The sequence below is a fragment of the Armigeres subalbatus genome, chromosome 3, assembly GCF_024139115.2.
Source record: "Armigeres subalbatus isolate Guangzhou_Male chromosome 3, GZ_Asu_2, whole genome shotgun sequence".
NCBI classification, from domain to species: domain Eukaryota; kingdom Metazoa; phylum Arthropoda; class Insecta; order Diptera; family Culicidae; genus Armigeres; species Armigeres subalbatus.
The window spans coordinates 89,590,018-89,606,459 of NC_085141.1; the positions used below are offsets into that span (position 1 = coordinate 89,590,018).

Consider the following 16,442-nt stretch of genomic DNA (forward strand, 5'->3'; position numbering starts at 1 on the left):
TCCTTGATCACGCCTATCTAGAGAGTAGGAGGTTGAGGGTTCTAGTCCCTCCAAGACACGTGGATTCTTTTTCGCAAATTTCCTATCAATTGGTCCATTTCGAAACATGTGCTGTGCATATAAACAGCCAAGATATTTAACGTAAAGGTTCCTCCAAACCAACGCGATGCGACTGTTGCAATAGCTGGCTGTTTGTCGCTTTGGTATGGAAGCGTCAAAGCAATCAATAGACTTGCAACGACAGTGACAGTACAGGGCAGCTCTGAAATGTTTTATTCACACAAAATCTATCTATCTAGGGAATTCATAAAATATCTCACGTAATAATGTAGTAATCTATCCCGGATAAAAAATATCATTAAAATATCATAAATTTTGTTGTTACAACACCATTTAAAACATAATTTTTACCATTGAATATAATGGAATTTTGACAATAAAATCACATGAGAAATAATGGTTTTCCACGATAAAATGAATGGTAAATGGGACTTTTACAATTAAAAAGGGGGGTTGTTATGTATCTTTACAATAATATTCTTTACAATAATATACAAAATTCGGAGCAAAACAATTGATTTTACGGTTCTTCAATGGGATGATTTCGAGCGACAAAACAATAGAAAACATTGTGTTTTAAATGTTTTCAATTACTGTTTCTATTGTTTTACAATAGAAATACAACAGGATTTAGAATACATTCTACTCCAATATTACAATAAAAATACAATACAATTAATTGTTTTACAAATTATTTTATTTTCCTTCGGTTGTTTAGCATATCTTTAGACGAATCCAGTGCACTACTTCCAAAATTAAGTAAGTTGCCTGTATCTGGAGAAAAATCCAACATCGGTTTAAAAAGCGTACTAACTTTGTTCCGAATAGACAATACATATAGATATAAACCTGTGAAAAATGTAAATTATAAAAGAATGTCAGTTTTATTAGAAAAAATACGTCGAGAAGAAAAGAAAAAATTACCTGCATTAGTTCTTATTATATTCCGTTGGTGAGATTGGCCAATGGTAGCCACTGAACGATCTTGAATCAGTGACCAGCAAGCAGCAGTATTTTATTTATCATAAGCTTCATTTCTGTAAAGGAACAAGGATACATGTTACCAGACATGTCATCAGGTATTATGATGATAAAATTTTCATTTATTTTTTGTTCGGAATGAACCACTGCGTTCATTATGTACATTGAACTTTTGTAGAACAATAAGATTACGATTACCGGTGGTGAGTATAAACCGTTTGTCAGCGCAGTATCATTACTTGGCACTTTATCGGTCGCAACCAAACGCACTGCTAAAACAGTAGCGCAGCTGACAGGTGACCAAATTGACCAAATAACAGCGCTACTATTTGATGAACTATCAAACGTCGAACGTCGATACGGAATGCAGCCACCAAAATGATAACCGAAAATGGGTGAGTGAGGGTGATCAAAATACTCGCGCCCAGTAATAATGCTCTAACGCGCTTCAACACTTCAGATACTTACCACGGTACAGAAGCCATAGTGATCTACCGCTTGCCCAGCAGCAGAAACTGTAATGAAAAATACACTTTCTGCACCATACAGTTTCATTATTTTCATCTCTTCACTAATTATAAACAAAACTGTACACGCTCAAATGAATCCAGCCATTCTCCGAGTAAAATGATAGGCAAAAGTTTTTGTTCCCTTTCATTTTTTTGAAATCAAATTTGTATTGCATAACATTTCTAGACCTGCAACAAGACCTTCAATATGGAAATATATACTTGAGAATCGGTATAACATTTTTATTTATTTAACAAACAAAGCTATTGTAATTTTATTGTTTTCAATTGTTATTTCACCAATATAATAAATCCATGAAATATTCCTAAATTATATTAATTCAATAACATTAGACGAATTTCCAGATCATCCAAATCGAATACTTTTAAAATTTGTGTAGTTTTTGGATGAGAAATACTAAACATAAGCGAACAAAAAAAATATAATAGAATATATCGGAAACATTTAAATATATTGTTATTTTAATGTACGTACAATAAAGATCTTTTACAACCGTGAACATTTTACAATAAGCATACAATAGTTTGTATTGTTTGCCACACAATCTATTGTATTTCAATGGGTTATGTCATTCAAGTTACTGAAAATTTTTATCCGGGATCACCCCCACTCGTTGCTTTTTGTAGTAACATGCATAATTATGTACGATGTGTAACACATATTCAAAACATTACTCCTACAAATGGCACGTAATTTATGGATGTTCCGAAGCATTGAAATACAATATTTCGTAAAAAAAAAGCCTCACGTTTACAAAGAGGATGATTTTGCTCAATGCTACATGAAGGCACTATTTCAAAAAATGGGTGCTGTTGGACCGTTGCGTACTATATCAAATACAAATATGCATAGAGCAGCGGTTCCCAACCTTTTTATTAAGAGCTACCCCTTTGAAGTTCTGCATTAATTTAGGTACCCCCTCTTCAAAGTAGGCTTCCAAGCCTTTTGATAAAAATAATTCTGAGCCCTTTGGAAGGAGGCTTGCCAGCCTCTCGAAAGGAGCTTCTGAATCTCTTGAAAGTAGGATTCCGCACCTCTTGATAAGAGGCTTCTGAGCCTCTTGTAGAGAGAATTTCCAACATCTTGAATGGCAGCTTTCGAGTCACTTAAAAGAAGGCTTCCTTTGCATCTTGAAAGGACTCTTCTGAACATTTTGAAAGTATGCTTCAAAGCCTCTTGAAAGAAGAATTCCGAGCTTCCTGGAGGGAGGCTTCCGAGCATCTTGAAATCAGGCTTCCGAACCACTTGAAAATAGGTTTTCAAGCCTCTTGAAAGTAGGCTTCCGAACATCTTGAAAGGGGGCTTACGAGCCTCTTGAAAAGAGCTTTCCGAGTCTCTTGCAAGAAGGCTCACGAACCTCTTGAAAGGAGGCTTCCTTACCTTTAGAAAGTAGGCTTACGAGCCTTTTGAAAAGAACCTTAAGCCTCTTGAAATAAGCCTTCTGAGATTTTTGAAAGAAGGCTTCTGAGCCTCTTAAAACGATTCTACCGGGCCCCTTGAAAGGAGGTTTCAAAACCTCTATAAAGCTGGTTTCCAAACATCTTGAAACGATGCTTCCAAGCCTCTCGATAAAAGGCTTCCAAGCCTCTTGAAAGGAGGCTTCCGAGCCTCTTGAAAGGAGGCTTCCGAGCCTCTTGAAAGGAGGCTTCTGAGCATTTTAAAAGAAAACTTCCAAACCTCATGAAAGGAGGCTTCCAAGCCTTTTGAAAGCAGGTGTCCAAGCCTCTGGAAAAGAAGCTTTCAAGCCTTTTGAGAAGAGGGTTCCAATCCTCTTGAAAGGAGGCTTCCGAGCCTCTTGAAAGGAGGCTTCCGAGTCTCTTGAAAGGAGGCTTCCAAGTCTCTTGAAAGGAGGCTTCCAAGCCTCTTGAAAGGAGGCTTCCAAGCCTCTTGAAAGGAGGCTTCCAAGCCTCTTGAAAGGAGGCTTCCAAGCCTCTTGAAAGGAGGCTTCCAAGCCTCTTGAAAGGGAGCTTCCAAGCCTCTTGAAAGGGGGCTTCCAAGCCTCTTGAAAGGAGGCTCCCAAGCCTTTTGAAAGGAGGCTTCCAGGCCTCTGGAAAGGAGGCTTCCAAGCCTATTGAAAGGAGGCTTCCAAGCCTCTTGAAAAGAGGCTTCCAATCCTCTTGAAAGGAGGCTCCCAAGCCTTTTGAAAGGAGGCTTCCAGGCCTCTGGAAAGGAGGCTTCCAAGCCTCTTGAAAGGAGGGAGGCTTCCAAGCCTCTTGAAAGGAGGCTTCCAAGCCTCTTGAAAGGAGGCTTCCAAGCCTCTTGAAAGGAGGCTTCCAAGCCTTTTGAAAGGAGGCTTCCAAGCCTTTTGAAAGGAGACTTCCAAGCCTTTTGAAAGGAGGCTTCCAAGCCTCACGACAGGAGGCTTCCAAGCCTCATGACAGGAGGCTTCCAAGCCTCTTGGAAGGAGGCTTCCAAGCCTCTTGAAAGGAGGCTTCCAAGCCTCTTGAAAGGAGGCTTCCAAGCCTCTTGAAAGGAGGCTTCCAAGCCTCTTGAAAGGAGGCTTCCAAGCCTCTTGAAAGGAGGCTTCGCCTCTTGAAAGGAGGCTTCCCAAGCCCTCTTGAAAGGAGGCTTCCAGGCCTCTTGAAAGGAGGCTTCCAAGCCTCTTGAAAGGAGGCTTCCCAGCATCTTGAAAGGAGGGTTCCGAAGTTCTTGAAAGGAGGCTTCCAAGCCTCTTGAACGGAGGCTTCCAAGCCTTTGAAAGGAGGCCTAAGTCTCATGAAAGGAGGCTTCCAAGCCTCTTGAAAAGGAGGCTCCTAAGCCTCTTGAAAGGAGGCTCCTAAGCCTCTTAAAAGAAGGCTTCCGAGCCTCTTGAAAGGACGCTGCCGAGCCTCTGGATAGGATGCTTCCAAGCCTCTTGGAAGGAGGCTTCCAAGCCTCTTGAAAGGAGGCTTGGCCTCTTGAAGGAGGCTCCCAAGCCTCTTGAAAGGAGGCTCCCAAGCCTCTTGAAAGGAGGCTCCCAAGCCTCTTGAAAGGAGGTTCCTAAGCCTCTTGAAAGGAGGCTTCCAAGCCTCTTGGATGGAGGCTTCCAAGCCTCTTAGAAAGGAGGCTTCCAAGCCTCTTAGAAAGGAGGCTTCCGAGCCTCTTTAAAGGAGGCTTCCGAGCCTCTTGAAAGGAGGCTCCCAAGCCTCTTGAAAGGAGGCTCCCAAGCCTCTTGAAAGGAGGCTTCCAAGCCTCTTGAAAGGAGGCTTCCAAGCCTTTTGAAAGGAGGCTTCCAAGCCTCTTGAAAGGAGGCTTCCAAGCCTTTTGAAAGGAGGCTTCCAAGCCTTTTGAAAGGAGGCTTCCAAGTCTCACGAAAGGAGGCTTCCAAGCCTCTTGAAAGGAGGCTCCTAAGCCTCTTGAAAGGAGGCTTCCAAGCCTCTTGAAAGGAGGCTTCCAAGCCTCTTGAAAGGAGGCTTCCAAGCCTCTTGAAAGAGAGCTTCCAAGCCTCTTGAAAGAGGGCTTCCAAGCCTCTTGAAAGGAGACTCCCAAGTCTTTTGAAAGGAGGCTCCCAAGCCTTTTGAGAGGAGGCTTCCAAGCCTCTTGAAAGAAGGCTTCCAAGCTTCATGAAAGGAGGCTTCCAAGCCTCTTGAAAGAAGGCTTCCAAGCTTCATGAAAGGAGGCTTCCAAGCCTCTTGAAAGAGGGCTTACAAGCCCCTTGAAAGGAGGCTTCCAAGCCTCCTGAAAGAAGGCTTCCAAGCCTCTTGAAAGAAGGCTTCCAAGCCTCTTGAAAGGAGGCTTCCAAGCCTCTTGAAAGAAGGCTTCCAAGCCTTTTAAAAAGGAGGCTTCCAAGCCTTTTGAAAGAAGGCTTCCAAGCCCCTTGAAAGGAGGCTTCCAAGCCTCTTGAAAGGAGGCTTCCAAGCCTCTTGAAAGGAGGCTTCCAAGCCTCTTGAAAGGAGGCTTCCAAGCCTCTTGAAAGGAGGCTTCCAAGCCTCTTGAAAGGAGGCTTCCAAGCCTCTTGAAAGGAGGCTTCCAAGCCTCTTGAAATGAGGCTTCCAAGCCTCTTGAAAGGAGGCTTCCAAGCCTTATGAAAGGAGGCTTCCAAGCCTCTTGAAAGGAGGCTTCCAAGCCTTTTGAAAGGAGGCTTCCAAGCCTTTTGAAAGGAGGCTTCCAAGCCTCATGACAGAAGGCTTCCAAGCCTCTTGAAAAGAGGATTCCAAGCCTCTTGAAAGGAGGCTTCCAAGCCTCTTGAAGGAGGCCTCCAAGCCTCTTGAAAGGAGGCTTCCAAGCCTCTTGAAAAGAGGCTTCCAAGCCTCTTGAAAGGAGGCTTCCAAGCCTTTTGAAAGGAGGCTTCCAAGCCTTTTGAACGGAGGCTTCCAAGCCTCTTGAAATAGGCTTCCAAGCCTCTTGAAAAGAGGCTTCCAAGCCTCTTGAAAAGAGGCTTCCAAGCCTCTTGAAAAAAGGCTTCCAATCCTCTTGAAAGGAGGCTCCCAAGCCTCTTGAAAGGAGGCTCCCAAACCTCTTGAAAGGAGGCTTCCAAGTCGCTTGAAAGGAGGCTTCCAAGCCTTTTGAAAGGAGGCTTCTGGGCCTCTTGAAAGCAGGCTTCTGGGCCTCTTGAAAGGAGGCTTCCAAGCCTCTTGAAAGGAGGCTTCCAAGCCTCTTGAAAGGAGGCTTTCAAGCCTTTTGAAAGGAGGCTTCCAAGTCTCTTGAAAGGAGGCTTCCAAGCCTCTTGAAAGGTGGCTCCCAAGCCTCTTGAAAAGAGGCTTCCAAGCCTCTTGAAAAAAGGCTTCCAATCCTCTTGAAAAAAGGCTTCCAATCCTCTTGAAAGGAGGCTCCCAAGCCTCTTGAAAGGAGGCTCCCAAACCTCTTGAAAGGAGGCTTCCAAGTCGCTTGAAAGGAGGCTTCCAAGCCTTTTGAAAGGAGGCTTCTGGGCCTCTTGAAAGGAGGCTTCCAAGCCTCTTGAAAGGAGGCTTCCAAGCCTCTTGAAAGGAGGCTTCCAAGCCTTTTGAAAGGAGGCTTCCAAGCCTCTTGAAAGGAGGCTTCCAAGCCTCTTGAAAGGTGGCTCCCAAGCCTCTTGAAAGGAGGCTCCCAAACCTCTTGAAAGGAGGCTTCTGGGCCTCTTGAAAGGAGGCTTCCAAGCCTCTTGAAAGGAGGCTTCCAAGCCTCTTGAAAGGAGGCTTCCAAGCCTCTTGAAAGGAGGCTTCCAAGCCTTTTGAAAGGAGGCTTCCAAGCCTCTTGAAAGAAGGCTTCCAAGCTTCTTGAAAGGAGGCTTCCAAGCCTCTTGAAAGGAGGCTTCTAAGCCTCTTGAAAGGAGGCTTCCAAGCCTCTTGAAAGGAGGCTTCCAAGCCTCTTGAAAGGAGGCTTCCAAGCCTCTTGAAAGGAGGCTTCCAAGCCTCTTGAAAGGAGGCTTCCAAGCCTCTTGAAAGGAGGCTTCCAAGCCTCTTGAAAGGAGGCTTCCAAGCCTCTTGAAAGGAGGCTTCCAAGCCTCTTAGAAGGAGGCTTCCAAGCCTCTTGAAAGGAGGCTTCCAAGCCTCTTGAAAGAGAGCTTCCAAGCCTCTTGAAAGGAGGCTTCCAAGCCTCTTGAAAGGAGGCTTCCAAGCCTCTTGAAAGGAGGCTCCTGAACATCTTGAAAGAAGGCCTTCGTGTTGCTTGGAAGAAGGCTTCTGAGAAGCGTAGAAGGATGCTTTTAATCGTCTTGCAACGAACCAACCAGGGTCTCCAATTAGCCTTGCGTGCAAAGGCGCACGATTGCCAATCCGAAGATGGCAAGTTTTCAGATGGGAATTATACCTTTTAAACGAAGGCTTCCAAACCTTTAGATTCTGGATTTTAGTTGAAAAGCATATACTCAAAATATTTTTCAACATTTCATTTAGAACAGGAAGATTGCATTGGAGATTTTTAAAATTTGCGTGTTAGACGTTTTGTCCGTTTTATTTGTTGTTTCGCAGCCCTTCATACACTGTGCTGGTTGAGGATTTGGCTTTAATTTACTAATCAGCATGCATATTATACACAAGACAAAATTATGATATAATAAACACACAATTATCAAAACTTTATCAATAAGTTTCGAATTGGAATTGTTATACGTCCGCTATTACGCATTTTTGTCCGAGGTACCCCCTAGAGCCAGCGAATGTACCCTCAGGGGTACATGAACCTCAGGTTGAGAACCGATGGCATAGAGTACAGAGCTTTCTATCGAAATATATCGGAAAAATCGGAACGTCTCTACTTCAAGAAGCCTTTTCTCCAGAATTTGAATTCATAAGGGAATCAGAAATACATTTTTTTACGCGACTGAAAATATTTAATTTTTCTGGTTAATCTGCACTTTAACAACCTTTTCAATAACACCTGAGTTTTCTTTGGTATTTTTCGTGTTGTCTATAATCGACCAAAATCAAACCGCGGGAAAATATACCCAGGTGTAAATAAAATCTCTGTTTTATCTTGTTTTTCTCATATTGCAATAGTCGGTACAAGTAATCGGCTTTGATAACTCTGTCAGAGATTCCTTCTCAAGGGAATGCTTATTTACCTTTACAGGGATACATTTAAGAGGAAATTTACTCTATGGCGGAAATCATCTCCACTGGCGGAGCACCATTTGTTGCAAGCACACTATTGTTATCGAAGGTAGCGTTCTTGCACCAAGTGGTTTCCCAACAAATAAACAATAATGGCTCCACTAGTGATCATCTCATGGGAGTGACTGTTCACTTTTTCTGTAAAATGACATCCTGTTCGGTATGTCGTTTGCCGCTGAAACCCTTTGCATTGTAACATTGCTCATGTGAACGAAGCCAGACCTCACGATGCATATGTATAAAAATAGTTGTGACTCGTAATTAGCGGAAAAATACAAAACATAATTTCTAAAGAATCTCATGATATTCCACTTATTTCGATCGGATGTTTTCGTTGAAAACGGAGAAGACTAACGCCGCTAAATCCACGCAACACCACGGAGCCCGCAATGATATGTGAAGGAAGAAATAAGTCGAATCAATTTCCATAAATTCCACATTACTAATGCACTCACATAGAAGAATTTCAATAACGGCATATCGTATTGTATGCAGACTGTTTTTGCTATGCGAATGCGATAACATACTCTCGAAACGCAATTCCGCTTGGCGCTCGACTTTCTAAATATATACTACAGCACAGAATCCCATCGCAAGAGACTCGTGCCTACGCATGATGTGCCTTATTGATTTATAAACAATTTCAATTTATGTAGGTTATGATTCGATGTTTGTCGTGATTTCCCACTTGATTATTGCAACCAATCCGAAGTCCCCACTGTTTATGAACCCATCGGAACGCAGTAGTACACTATTTGAGGCAAATAAACCCAATTTACTGGCCCCATTACTTATATTTATAGTCAATCATTAACTTTCACAGCCCCTTTTATCTAGATCCGATGCCGGAACGGCCCTCATCGATTAGTTTGTTTGTCTTGTTTCCGGGGTAGCACATTTTGCTTCCCGGCCCGGCCAAGTCTGCTACCCTGGGACCCAGAAGACAATGAACCATTTTCTTGATTCAAGCGTCCTTCCGGCAGAGGGAACACGACCAGCTCAAACAAATATAAACGAGACCACGACCCATAACAACGTCCTTCCCATTGAGTTCACTTTCTTATTTACTACACTGGCATCGCATGTCAAGAGAAGATGGGGTTGGGCAGTTCCGATAACATTTTTTCTTCATCTCACTCTTCGGGGGTAGGGGGTTGTCTATTACTTCGTAAAGGGGCATCTGACAAAAAATATCAGATCTCGAACTTACCGAGAATCCTCAAAATAAGGTTTGACCTCACTGTTTCAGTGCATTTTACGATTACTCTAAAGAGGAACCAATTGCTTCACAGGGGGATCGATCCCATTTTTTCTCTACACTTGAATTTCGCAAGAACTTGAAGCGCAAAAGACGAAAATTGTTTCTTGAGCTTCAACTCTTCTCTCTCTCTCGCTCTCGCCCCCGCACAGTTTGGTATTTGTGCGAATGAACATTCCTCAGACTCAGGCCGAACGAGCGCTTGTTAGTGCTGCATTCGACATGTTTATGGCATATTTCTGTTACTATTGGAATTGTGGAGCTTCCTTCCCCTTAACTGGGTCGCTTTCGGTCTGTTACCCAATCCTTGCCGTAGGAAATGTAACGAACTGTAAAATCGAAGAAATCCTAGCGAGGCGTTGGCAAGGAAAATGCTGGGTGAGGGGTTTCATGACTTTTGATTCATTGTTTGAATGCTTGTTTTGCATATCGTTAAATTGCTTACATAGCATGATTGTAGTACTGAAGTAAGCGAAAACAACGAGTTTGCTGAAAATCATTCGATGGTGCTCTTTGCTTTCCGTATTTTTCTATCAAAATGGATTTTTCACATTGAACACAATTGATTAGTTTTCTTAGTGATGAGTGAAAAATGCATTTATAATCTTGATGAAGTTTTTAAAACACGCATCATCTGAGATCTAGATATCAAAATTTCACCGAAGCTCGATAAAGATCACACATTTGAATGAAGCTTGTGAAATTGTTTCATTGCTGATATGTAAGAAGTTTCAACGACTTGTACGAGTTCTTTAATTTCAACACGTCTATTGAAACTTTGAGTAAATGTGCTTTCGCAAATTAATATCATTCGTAATAATCTTTTTTTCTATGTTTTTTGTTTGGAGCCGTCCTTAGCCTAACGGTAAGACGCGCGGCTACAAAGCAAGACCATGCTGATTGTGGCTGGGTGCGATGGATTAAACAAATCGATGCCTCCAAAAGGCTAAAATGTAGAAATAGAAGATAAATTTCATTATATAAAAATAACATTAAAAAAACAAAAGAAATACTCATAACCTAAGATGAAGGCTAAACACTTTAAATGTAAAATGACTGTGTAAAACAAAAAAATTTAAATAAATGAATTTAAAGTTAAAAAAAAAGTTTGTGGCTGGGTTCGATTCCCGGTTCTGTTCGAATCAAGAAGGTTTTAAAGACTTTCTAAAGCATTTAAAATATGTTTAAAAAATGGGCCTGGGGAAAACGCCCGAATGGTGGTGCAAAATTAATCAATGGCAAAAAAATAATTGGTGAACGCACGGTTGTTTGTTTATTTATGCGAATTGAAGTAAAACTTTACGGGTGAGGTGTATGAAACGCAAATCGTTAAATATCGCAAATCGTGGAGATAAAAAGATTTCTCCCAATCTTTTTGTTTCAGCTTGCTAGTGAGTAACTGATATTGAATTGTAATAGTGGTATGCGATCAGAAATATAGGGGAAGAAAACCGGTCATGGACACCTTATTGTTTTTGGTTCATTACTTCGGCCTTAGACAAACTAAAAGCTAGACAAACAATCTTATTATTATTACCAGCGAAGTATTACTACTAGCGCCGCTACACACCATTTTCCTGCACATCGTCAAAGATGGTTCTAAGCACTTGTTTTCCCTATATCCCGAGTGCTTGCAAGTCCTCTTCGAGCATGGTCCAAGTTTCATGTCGATAGAGAACCAAGGAGCGTATTGTAGGAGAATAGAAGATACACCCAAAAAAAAAATCTGACAATTATTGTATAAAATCTTGGCATATAGGGGAACTGCTCCTTGAATTCATACCATGTACCCAAATCAATATCATTCGAAAACAAAGAATTGGAGCGCTCATTGTTTTATTTCTCATTTTTGTGATTTTTTTCAGCAGTGAGCACGTCGGAAAACAACAAAACACGACACAAATTGAGCCTAAATTGCTTGTTTTGCTAATGTTATTGAAATAGGATCATGTTATTAATAATGGAACAGATACCCTACAACTCTGTAAGCTTTTTATACAGATATTGTATAAAAGTAATACAAATCTGGAAGATTTCAATACAACAATTGTATTAAAATCTTCCGAAATTGTTTATACCAAATTATTAAACAGTTTCTGTAAGGTTATGTAGAGCTATAATAAAATCAGCCATCCGCTGGTTGGGTAACATTTAATGCGGGTGTGAATCTTTTTCTGTAGTAGATCCGATTTCCATTTTTCACGACTAGAACTATTATCAGTCGTTAACAAAAATCCATGTTAAACTAATGCTTCGACCAGGGTTGAAATATGTCAAAGTCAATGCAATGAAAAACATGGAGCTCAGTATATTCTAAGATCAGTTTCATAGGCCGAAATCCATCTGACCGAAAGTCATTTGGCTGAAAAGGCGATTTAGCCGAATAGACATTTTGGTCGAATAGGTCATTTGGTCGGGGTTCAGCCAAACCGCACCAAGCGGCTTTTCGACTGACTTGTGATATTTTGTTCGTAAAAAGACAGCGGAAATAGTTTCATATCACTTTAAACGTACATTTGCAGTAGGATATCCTCAGTTATGGGGTTAAGAAATATCCGATACGATGATTTATGATCAATTAAATCTGCTAAACGAAAGTTTGAGCTGAAAAATCGGTAATTTTTCGTTGGCGCTTGGTGCGTTTTGGCTGAGCCCCGACCATTTGGCCAATTAGGTCATTTGACCGAATAGGTCATATGACTGAACAGGTCATTTAGCCGAATAGGACATTTAGCCGAATGGGACATTTGGCTGAATACGACATTTGGCCAAATATGATATATGACTGAATAGGTCATTTGACGGAACATGTTGTTTGGCCGAGCAGGACATTTGGCTGAATAGGTAATTTGAAAAGTGAGAAGTGAGGTGCGAAAAGTGAGACGTCTCACTTCGCACTACATATTTCCCACTTCTCATTGTGATAAGTGAGTAGTGCGAAGAGAGAAGTGGTACTTCTCGCTCCTCATTTAACACTTCTCATTGTGAAAAGTAAGTGGTGCAAGTGGGTAGTAAGACGTCTCACTACTCACTTTGCGCTTCGTACTTTTTATAGTGAGAAGTGAGAAATGAGGAGTAAGATTTGAGACGTCTCACTTCTCACTCCTAATATTCTCCCGGAAGTTTCTTCAGGAATTCCTCCGGAAGTTTCTCTAGGAACCCCTCCGGAAGTTCCTCCAGGAACTCCTACGGAAGTTCCTCCAGGAACTCCTACGGAAGTTCCTCCAGGAACTCCTCCGGAAGTTCCTCCAGGAACTCCTCCGGAAGTTCCTCCAGGAACTCCTCCGGAAGTTCCTCCAGGAACTCCTCCGGAAGTTCCTCCAGGAACTCCTCCGGAAGTTCCTCCAGGAACTCCTCCGGAAGTTCCTCCAGGAACTCCCCCGGAAGTTCCTCCAGGAACTCCCCCGGAAGTTCCTCCAGGAACTCCCCCGGAAGTTCCTCCAGGAACTCCCCCGGAAGTTCCTCCAGGAACTCCTCCGGGAGAGACAAAAGGTCGAAAAAACAAAAGGTCGAAGGGTCAAAAGGTCGAAGGGACAAAAGGTCGAAATGAAAAAAACTGCGTCAAAAGGTCGAAGGACAAAAGGTCGAAATGAAGAAAGACCCTTCTGTTTTCTTCCTTCTTCATTATTTTGTCTCCCTGTTAACCTCTTTTTGACGTAGGACTACGTCTGTGTTTTCTATATTGGGGTACACTTTACGATTGCGAAAATCGGGGACCGTCACGAAAATATGATAGACTTTAAACTTTAATATCTAAGCCGTTTCTCGATGGATTTTCAATTTTTTTAGACCATTCGATCAAGGATGAGTCAACGCTTCTTTGTATTCATTCAATAAAAACTGATTTTCAATTATTTATTATCGATAATTGATAAAAAGTTTAGAAATAGGTAAACTAACCAATCACGTACATGCATCACTAGCACAGACATCAAAAATCAATCACTTGCGGGTTTGGATCTAATCCTCAGTTTGAACAAGATTTCACGCATAGCAGACGCATCAAAGCGATTGTAGCGGAGCGGACACAGCATCATGGAGGCGCTAATAACATTTTCAAAGAAAATCCATCGCATTGGTGGTGGTGCTCGAAGTGTTGCTGCAGATCATTCAACCTCAACGAACCAGAATTTCATATGAAGAAAAGGTTGACCATAAAAATAGCACTGTGGCGATCCCGCACCAAATTATCAAAATTTATTACAAATTGTGGTGTCAGTTAGTTGGAAAGGAACATTGGGAATAGAAAATTGGTTCTTCTCAGGACCAATCTTATATATAAAAATGAAATGGTCTGTGTTCGTATCCGCATAACTCGAAAACGGCTGGATGGATTTTTTTCATTTCTTCAGCAGAAACATTCGTTATAGTTTCCGACGGGTTTATATGATATTTCCTAATGCGAAAATTACGAATAAAGGTGAACAAACCGTGAATAACTAAAATTGTGATTCTTATGCGAACTTTGCATGGACAGTTCGGAACGCACATTCTCGCCTACTGTGCAGGACAACGTCTGCCGGGTCAACTAGTATTGTATAAAAAGAAAGAGTTAATTGCGAAAATGGATTGTTTCGGTGGCATCGGGTTTGGTTGCTGTTAGTGATCCCATCCATTAAAATTCACTACATCATCTCCCTCCGACGCGCTATCAAATTCGCTATTTACGATTGAGTTTTGAACTTTGAAGAAAGTTTATTTCGGATCAACTTTCTTTTGTATAAAATCCATGAAAACTATCTACCTACAGCAACTACCCATTAGTGAACGTCGCTTGGACAGACATCATCTCCCTCCGACGCGCTATCAAATTCGCTATTTACGATTGATCTCATACCCAAATTCAGAATCTTTCGAGAAAGTTTCATTGGATTCTTAGAATTCATAATTCTCCGAACGGTCCGTTGTCTGTGGAAACCCGATCGAACTGGCTCGCGCGCGCGGAAAAGCAGCTTTCTTATATCTAATGAAGTAATCCCATTAGCCCCGCCCCTTCATTAATCGTTATGAGTGCACATTATATGTATTTACACTATATCAGCTCACAAAGGGGCGGGGCTTACGGGTTTTAATTTATTAAATACAAGAAAGCTGCTGTTCGGCGCGTGCGAGCCATTTTGATCGAGATTCCACAGAAGGCGGTTCGACATCGGATGCAGCGAAGCGGACACAGCAGCACGAAGTGGGTGGCAGTGTGGCAATGCTGCAAATTTACACAAGCGATTGGATGCAGTTAGTGATTGGAATGGGAATTGGGAAAAGAAAATTGAACCGTCTAAGACATTCCACATTCCACTAAAAGAGCTTTATATATTTTCCCCAAAGAAAATTGGTTCTTCTCAGGGCCAACATTTCACGAAAAGAAAGAGTTAATTGCGAAAATGGACTGTTTCGGTGGCATCGGGTTTGGCGTGGTAACTTAGTTGCTGTTAGTGATCCCATTCATTAAAATTCACTACATCATCTCCCTCCGACGCGCTATCAAATTCGCTATTTACGATTGATCTCATAACCAAATTCAGAATCTTGCGAGAAAATTTAAAAGGATTCTTAGAATTTGTCATTTTCCGAACGGTCCGTTGTCTGCGGAATCACGACCGAAATGGCTCGCGCGCGCCGAAAAGCAGCTTTCTTATATCTAATGAAGTAATTTCATTAGCCCCGCCCCTTCATTAATCGTTATGAGTGCACATTATATTTACACCCATATCAGATCACAAAGGGGCGGGGTTAACAGGCTTAATTTATTAAATACAAGAAAGCTGCTGTTCAGCGCGCGCGAGCCATTTTGATCGGGATTCCACAGAGAGCGGTTCGACATTCGATGCAGCGGAGCGGACACAGCAGCATGAAGGCGTGGGTGGCACAGTGGCTATGCGGAAAATTTATTCCAAATTTTGGAGTCTTAGCGAAAAATCATAAAGTGGCGGTCGTACAGTTTCATCGCAAGGTGCCTTCAAGCGTTTTGGATGCAACTAGTTATTGGAAAGTCGCATTGGGAAATGAAAAATGGTTCTTCTCAGGACCAACAGTTTATGGAAAGAAAGAGTTAATTGCAAAAATGGACTGTTTCGGTGGCATCGGGTTTGGCGTGGTAGCTTCGTGGCTGTTAGTGATTCCATCCATTCAAATTTACCGCATCTTCTCCCTTCGAGGCGCTATCAAATTCGCTATTTACAATTGAGTTTTGCACTTTGAAGAAAGATTATTTCGGATAGTCGGATCAACCTTCTTTTGTATAAAATGTTGGCTTTTGTATAAAATCAATGAAGACGCCACCTCAGTGGAAACTATCTACAGGAACCACCCATTGGTGAACGTCGCTCGGACAGATAGATGCCAAGAGATAATGTTTTGTAATATGAAGAAACTTCGTCTTGAGTAAAATTTCTGTTGTTATTCCTCGCAACAAAACGCATCTTAGATAAACAACATCTGATACCCAATTCAGAATCTTGCGAGAAAATTTTATAGGATTCTTAGAACTTGTCATTCTCCAAACGGTATGTTGTCTGTGGAATCTCGATCAAAATGGCTCGCGCGCCGGACAGCATCAAATTCGCTATTTACTATTGAGTTTTGTACTTTGAAGAAAGATTATTTCGAATAGTCGGATCAACCTTCTTTTGTATAATGAGCGGTTGGACGAAATGTGATGCAGCGGAGCGGACACAGCAGCACGAAGGCGTGGGTAGCAGTGGCAATGCTGAAAATATATTCCAAATGGTGAAAGCTTGGTGAAAAATCATAAAGTGGCGGTTGGACAATTTCAACGCAGGGTACAGACAAACGTTTGGATGCAGTTAGTTATTGGAAAGACGCTTTGGGAAAAGAAAATTGGTTCTTCTCAGGACCAGCATTTTATGGAAAGAAAGAATTGATTGCGAAAATGGATTGTTTCGGCGGCATCGGGTTAAACGTGGTAGCTTGGTTGCTGTTAGTGATTCTATCCGTTCAAATTTATTGCATCATCTCCCTCCGCCGCGCTATCAAATTTGCTAGTTACGATTAAATTTTGCACTTTGAAGAAAGTTCATATCGGATTGTCGGATCAACCTTCTTTTGTATAAAGACCTTTTTGAAGGACACCATCCTCAAAAATG

General features: G+C 41.8%; 1 long non-coding RNA gene across 1 annotated transcript; it reads right to left on the reverse strand.

The window, feature by feature from the left end:
- Positions 1 to 809: 809 nt before the first annotated feature.
- LOC134225393 (uncharacterized) lies at positions 810 to 1,815 on the reverse strand. Its single transcript, XR_009983231.1, has 3 exons — positions 1,510 to 1,815; positions 985 to 1,097; positions 810 to 909 (listed from the first exon to the last, which is right to left on the reverse strand). It is a non-coding gene; the product is annotated as an uncharacterized LOC134225393 (long non-coding RNA).
- Between the last annotated feature and the right edge of the window lie 14,627 nt (positions 1,816 to 16,442).